The sequence below is a fragment of the Pinus tabuliformis genome, chromosome Q (genome assembly GCF_031772625.1).
Source record: "Pinus tabuliformis cultivar Carrire ecotype Pingquan chromosome Q, CPIR1, whole genome shotgun sequence".
NCBI lineage: Eukaryota > Viridiplantae > Streptophyta > Pinopsida > Pinales > Pinaceae > Pinus > Pinus tabuliformis.
Window position 1 is genome coordinate 534,960,123 of NC_142296.1, and position 7,673 is coordinate 534,967,795.

The window sequence follows — 7,673 nt, forward strand, 5'->3', positions numbered from 1 at the left end:
TTCTTAAAGCTGATAAAGGTGGCGCCATCGTTGTGTTAAATAAAGAAGATTACATTCACAAAATGAATGAGCATTTGAGTTGTGGAAGTTATAGAAGAGTCAACTCCAACCCTATTCCCAAGGTGATAAAGCAGGTCAAGAAAGCCATCATGGAAACCAACCTGGATGATAAAATAAAAAAGAAGCTGATTCCCTCCTGTGAGGTTATTCCTAGAATCTATGGATTACCAAAGATCCATAAGGAAGGGGTCCCCCTTAGACCAATTGTTAACACCATTGGTTCCCCTACCTATGAATTAGCCAAGTATGTAGCTAAGATCCTAAAACCTTTGGTTGGTAACACTGACTCTTTTATAAAAGACTCAAGTGATTTTGTAAAGCTTATTAAGAATAAAAGGGTGCATAAAGATGATATTCTTGTAAGCTTTGATGTCGTATCTTTGTTTACAAAGATTCCTCTTGATGAAGTTGTTCATGTTATAAAGATGGCCACCGATCCTGAAACAACGAAGCTTGCAGAAATCTGTTTGCGGTCCACTTTTTTCAGTTTCCAAGATCACTATTATGAACAAATTTCTGGAGTCGCCATGGGTTCCCCGCTCTCACCTATTGTCGCCAACCTATACATGGAGTACTTTGAAAGAAAAGCCCTTGGTTCATTCCACTTGAAGCCAGCATGGTGGAAAAGATTTGTTGATGACACCAACCTGAATTGGACTCATGGTAAGGCAGAGCTTGAGAAGTTCTTCAATCACCTTAACTCTATATCTTCCGAAATCAAATTTACGATGGAGCTTGAGGAGAATGGTAAGATCCCCTTTCTAGACATTCTGATCAATAGAAAAGAGGATGGTACTTTGGGACATCAGGTCTACAAGAAGAAAACTCATACTGATAGCTATCTTCATGCTGACTCTTACCATCATCCCTCCCAAAAACCCGGCGTCTTAAACACCCTGGCTGTGAGAGCTTTCAGGATTTCTGACCCTGATCACATAAAGGATGAGATTGAACACTTAACCTATGTCTTCAAAAACATTGGATACAAGGAGTGGAGTATCAAGAAAGCTATAAGAAGGGCTCAGGATAGGGCCCTCTCTGAGCATCCCCCTCAAGACAAGAAGAAATATCAAGGGAAAGTTTACCTTCCATTCATCCAAGGGATTACTGATAAGATTGCAAAATTTTTAAGGAAGAATAACATAGACACTCAATTTACAACATGTGGAACGATAAGGCAAATGATGAGGTCGGTTAAGGATAACATTGATCGACATCAACTCAAGGGAGTGTACAAGATCGATTGCTCATGTGGCAAGAGTTATATTGGGGAAACAGGTCGGTCTCTGAAAATAAGACTTAAGGAGCATGCTGCTGACATAAAGAATGAAAGATCCCGCACATCGGCCCTTGCAGAGCACTCGTCCAAGACCAAACATCATGTGTGTTTAGAAGATGCCAAGGTAATTGCAAGAGAGGACAGCTATCATAAAAGAAAAATCAGAGAGGCCATTGAAATTATGAAATTTCCTCAGAACCTCAACAGGGACAATGGGAGTGAAATCAGTGGAAATTGGCTTCCTCTGATCAAGCAAATAAACCCCCCCCACCCTTGGAAGCTTAAGATCGGAAATAAGGGTCTTTCATTTCAGAAGTTTAATTAATTAATTAAATCAATTAAAACAAATTAATCTAATTAATTTAATTTAATGTAATTAATTTAATTTAATTAATTAATTATATTAATTAAATTAAATTAAATTAATAATTTAATTCTTAATAAAATAATTAAAATAAAATTTGAAATTAACAATCAAATGATTAATAAATTTCTGAAAAATAACTTTGATTATAAAAATTTAATTAATAAATAAAAATTTAATTAATAAATAAGATGTAATTAAGATTTTAATTGAATAAATATTAATCAATAGATAATTTAGAATTATATTAAATTAAAAAACATTAGGATGTAGCATGAATTTATTGATTTTAAATAAATTCAAAAATCAAAATCAATTAAACAATTTAAATTAATAAATTAATTTGATTTAATCTATTAATTTTAGAGAAAGATATTGAAATAAAAAAATTTAATCAAATAAAAATTTTTAATCAAATAAAATTCAAATGAAATAAATTTTTTTTAAATGAAATAATATTTTTAATCAAATAAAAAAAAAATTAAATGTAATAAGAATTAAAGCTTTAGTTTTATAAATTAATTTCTTTAACAATTTTAATTGGATTTTAATTAAATTTAATAGGGTCTTATTAATTGATTAAAATCAAATTTGTTTATTAATTAAAAACAAAATTTATTAATTAATCAATTTATTAATCAAATAAAATAAAAATAAAAATAAAAAATAAAAAATTAATTAATTAATTAATTAATTGATTAATCAATAATTGATTAATTAAAGGAAGGTTAAAATAATTTAATGTAAATTATTTAATTAAAAAAGAATTAATTAATTAGACTAATAAGGAATTAAAGTTTTTAAAAATTTTTGTAATTATTATAAAGGAAAATAATAAATGAAAATAAAATAATTATTAATAATATTAGGAATCATGTGTCGGCCTTTATAAAAGTTAGGGTTCTTGGTTTATTTATATCTAGGTCGCAAGGCTCTCTTCTCTCAATAATTTTTCAATCATATTCTTTCTGATTTTTCCTGATAATGGACCCCCCCTTTGGGGTTTGAAACGTTGGCAGAATGAACTGAAAACTGTGGATAATCTGGATCATGAAACTACAAAAAACTTCCACAGAAGCTTAAAATCTAACAAAAGAACTATAATTACAAGATTCAGATGAGCTCCTTGACTTTTGTAAGTTCCATGGTATCCATACCAGAGGACACTGCTTCTTTTGGGAAGACATCAACATTGTGCAACAATGGGTCAAAGAATTGAATCAGAATGACCTACATGTAGCCATCCAAAAACACATCTATGATCCACTTTCAAGGTATCGTAGTAAATTCCAACATTACAATGTAAAGAATGGGATGCTTCATGGACGATTCTACCGAGATAAAATAGGTAAGGATATCTGGTTATATATGTTCAAAATGGCTCATCAACTTGACCCATTTGCAACTTTTTTTTTAATGTCTACAATGTAGAAGATGGTTCCAATGTCAGATCAAGAGAACTATATTAATCAAATCATGGATCTTGAGGAACGAGGAGCACCAGTTGGGGGTTAGAGATACAGGGACATATGACCTACTCTATTGGTTCCATTGTACACATTGTTTTGAACACAATGTCTATTTTAAGGTTGCCCATTTGGTTTACAGAGATTGATGTTTACTCGACGAATGAATTTGTGAGAGAAAATGACTTGGAGGTTATGCTTTGTCAAGCTTTTTCACACCCAACAGTTGAAGGTATTATGTTATGGGGTTTTTGGGAACTCATGTCCAGGAAGCATGGATGCCTTTATCTTGATGACTGGGATGGGACACCCAATGAAGCGGGAAAGATATTCATTTGTGTGAAGAAAGAATGGACAACAAATTTAAAGAGCCATACAAATCGTGAAGGTCAGTTTAAATTTAGAGGCTTTCATGGGATCTATGAAGTGGAAGCTTCAATACATTCCAGAGAGATCAAATTGACTTTCATTATTGACAAGGGTGATTCTCGTGTTGTGGTAGAGATTTGTTTGTAATCATTTTTTCTATCTATCTCTTTATTATGGAAAATCATGTAAGTCATAAGTTGGTAGTGTGTTTATGTATTTCATATGATTCTTATCTGCAACTATGTATACAGTTAAAAAAATGATTGAACATGGTCTCTTAATAGGGTCATTGGCAACTGCTTTGTAAAACTATTATGCAAGGGGCAATTGGTTCACTTATCCATGTATGTATATTCATTGTCATAAATATAGCCTTTTGCATTTCACGAGGGGTTTCAAATTTATAATTACTCATTATTTTACGTAAATCGAGTATCTATATGGCTTTATATTTTCATTTTGAAAGTAATGGTATGGTTGGTCTATCATAATGCAAACAAAGAAATAGGAAGAAAACAAGATGAATAGTAAAATAAAAAACTTGTAAATCTATTGCATAAACTATGTTGTCACTCACTGCTTCACAGGTCATCACTTGCTTCAAAAGCCAAATAGCAGTAATGTTTGATGCCAAATTTTGAGCCACAGAAGCTATTAGAGCTTAATCGTTCCCTCTTCATTGCATAGTTCTTGGAAAGAGCTTTCTAACGATATATGGAAGTCTAAAAATGGGCTCCTAGAGTAGAAGTTAAGGCATTTTAAAGTCTACCTTCGAAAAGACGAGCAAACCAAGAAAAATGGCCAAGTCTAAGGAAAAAATCGCAATCAGGACCTGGGAGGTCCATCGCAATAGCATATCAGCGGGGTTCCGAAACTTAAAAGACCTGTAAACTGCCAATCTTGTGATACAATAGTGCATCGTCGAGAAGGCCAAAAAATCATTTGCAAAGGAAATGTATGCGAAAACAAGGCCGAGCAGGCCTTTTTTTCTCTCCTCCAAGGGGGCACATGGCGGCCCCTAATTGGACCTCAAAGCTGACATGGCCATACGGGGACACGTGTCACCTAGTTTCAACATTTTCAGGAGTGAGATGGGGCCATTTTTGGGTGCCACGTGTCACCACTCACAGGGTGACACGTGGCAGTAATGACGTCACCCATTGCAATCAGCAATCGATGATTGCCCAATATAAATCTTTCTCTTCCGCCGAAACTCCTTCCCGGTTATGATTGCGATAAGGAAAGGGGCCCTCGGATGCGATAACGTAGTGTGATCCATTTGATAAGGTTTTCATGTCCAGACCAATCGGCCTTTGTTATGGAAAAGGGTAAAGAGCCACCCTCCCCGTGTTGCGATTGCGATGTCCTAGGTGGGCCCAATCTCGTGTATCGGTGATCGCAGTTGTCCAGGAGGAAAGCCTAACGAAAATTGCATTCAACACCGGGATGCAAGATTCTGATTAACAAAGGAAATAAGGCCCCTTGCGTAGCCATTGAAATCCTTAGAGCCCAAATGGCTCAGCCCTTGGTTCCAAGCCCCGATCATATGCGAGAAGTTACAAAAGGGGTTGTGATAAGGGGGCTAAAGGGGAAATTAAAAGTGCTCACCAATTCATTTGTTTTAAACATTAAGGACCCGCGATTGTGGTGCTTTGATAGTGTTATGCAATGGTTTTAAAGGACGTATGGGTTTGCAGCTCTGGTATTGAATGAAGATGGGGGGCAGTGCATAAATGACAATATGGGAGGTCTCTACGGAGACTTAATGCCTCGGCATGGAGCCTCACTCATCTGCATAGCGTAGCACTACCCAGAAACACTCCATCACTTCTCCACGGAACAACTCACTCAGGCAGTTAAGGCAGAATTGACAGAAGTCGGTCGATGCAGCAGTAAAACACCTTAATAGAAGAGAGAAGCATGAAAACACAAGGATGTGGCTCCATCCAAGGCCTCCACTGAAGCAGCAATGGGACACCTCCTCCTTCCTCTTTGGACTTTCTTTCTTTGATCATTTATTTCTGTATTTTTCCAAGAAATGTATTCGATCCCTGTTGTAATCTTAGGTAGGTGATAGCAGAGCCTGAAAAAGCTGAGATAGCTAGTCTAGCATGATAGCTGGGGCTCAGGCTCAAATATTTTGATTGTAATTCAAATATTTCCCCCTATTCTTATAAATAGGGGGATGAAACATAATAGAAAGGTTCCGGATTCTCAGACCCGAGAGGGCTAAACTCTGTGTTGCCATTTTGGTTCAATATGTTTTTATGGGACTTCACTGGTATCATGGCTGAGTGTATGAACTAGTTATTAGGCCCTTTGGGATAAATGGTGTTTCCTTGTTGATTCCAAGTATGATTAATGCGCAACAAGTTCCTCTTGGTAACCTCATTGCACCTGTGTTTTTCTTTCTTTGAAATAGTGTAATGAAAGCAGTTGGTTCCTCTTCAATCTATGGATTTATCTTAGCTTCTTTGCAGAGAACGATACCCATGTTATGTTTGATCTGAAACCTTCTTTTGCTCCTCTATTTCTATCATCTCATTGTAAAACCATGGCTTAGGATTATGTGTTTCTTACATCCCTATTCATTTAATTCCCCTTTCTGTTGGAACATTGATGCCTATGATTCTATTTGTTACAACCCTATGTATCTTTTTCTCTCCCTCCTTTCCTCCTCTCCACCATCAATACAAATTCAGTTTAAGCTATCTCATTTTCGTGTTTCGGCCACCAGAAGGAGAATTCATTTCTCTTTGAGATTGCCCAAATACCCCCTAACATTTGGATCCATGAGTTGGCCTGAATCTTCCTCTTTGAAAGCTTATTGAACCAAGCCCCTCCTATTTCCTTTTTTATTTTACGTGACAATTGGAGTGTTGTAACCCCCATACAATATAACCTCACAAGCACTCCTCTATTTAAGATGTCCTAGGAACTTGTCTACAATGAACCCAGTGGCTGTCTCTAGGGAGCTTTCTTTGTCTCCTGCTGCACTTGTGCGGCGGGTGCAAGATTTACCCACAACATCTTTCTGGCATCGTTTTCGGGGAACATATTAGAATATTTTTCCTTGGGTACGACAAAACATTTCATTTCCTCTGTTACATGAGCATAGGAAGTGTGGGTTGAAGATATCTCACCTTGGCGACTCCACTGTCAATTTTATGGTAACCATCATGGCAATTCCACTATCCATATCCCTATTTTGATCATCCTAGCTTTTAAGCAGCCCCATACTCACTCTGATGCTACATCAGTTGAAAAATCTCCCTGCTTTCGAAGCTAAAATCCATCACATAGGGAGGCTTTCAAGATGAGCATTCCTACATTCCTAGCCAACCAATTTGCACCACTAGATTTTTCTTCTATTGTTGGTTTTCCCAATCATGTCCCTTCGTATCATGAGTGGAACACCTATTTGCCTAAATTTAGTAAGAACTTGGAGAAAATACCTTACCAACACCTCAAAGACTTTCATGAATGCATGGAGGGACAAGGTCTTCTTCTTGAAGATGTACAAATGAAGCTATTAAAATTGTCTTTAGAAGGAGATGTTAGGGTTTGGTTTAAAACACTACCTCAGGGAAGCATGTCTTCGCTAAAAAGTTTTCATATAACATTCAACCACTACTGCAGAAGACTATATCCACCAAATGCTTTATTTGAAGATTGTTGCACACATTTCACTGATGAAGACTTTCCGAAGGTCGAACACCCTGTTGAAGATGTTGGTGGAACTCCTCTCCAAGAAAACATCTACTTGCATCAGGAAACATCACCCAATTAGAGAGAGAGTGAAGAAGGAGATATCACTAAGCTACCAACAAACCCTTAGCGGTTTGATTCGGCGAAACTAGATGTTTCTCCTTCCTGTGATGAATATGACTTGGCTGGAGAGTCGAGTGATGTAGGGCCACAACGCTTCTAGTCAAGGGAAGTTGTGCAAGAAGAGGAGACTGATCAGGAGGTCAACAAAGAGGCTCCAATTCACAATGCACACCCTTCACATGGAGAACAAGACCAAGACCCTCCTCCAATTTGTGATTTTGATGAGGAGGAAATGGTCATGAAAGTGCAGAAGGAGTTGTTTACGAGTCAGTGGGGAGAAAGCTCCCAACAACAAGTTTTTCAA

General features: G+C 36.6%; 1 pseudogene; it reads left to right on the forward strand.

Moving 5' to 3' along the window:
* The first annotated feature begins 3,277 nt into the window (after positions 1 to 3,277).
* LOC149220555 (endo-1,4-beta-xylanase 3 pseudogene) lies at positions 3,278 to 3,685 on the forward strand (annotated as a pseudogene).
* Positions 3,686 to 7,673: the final 3,988 nt, after the last annotated feature.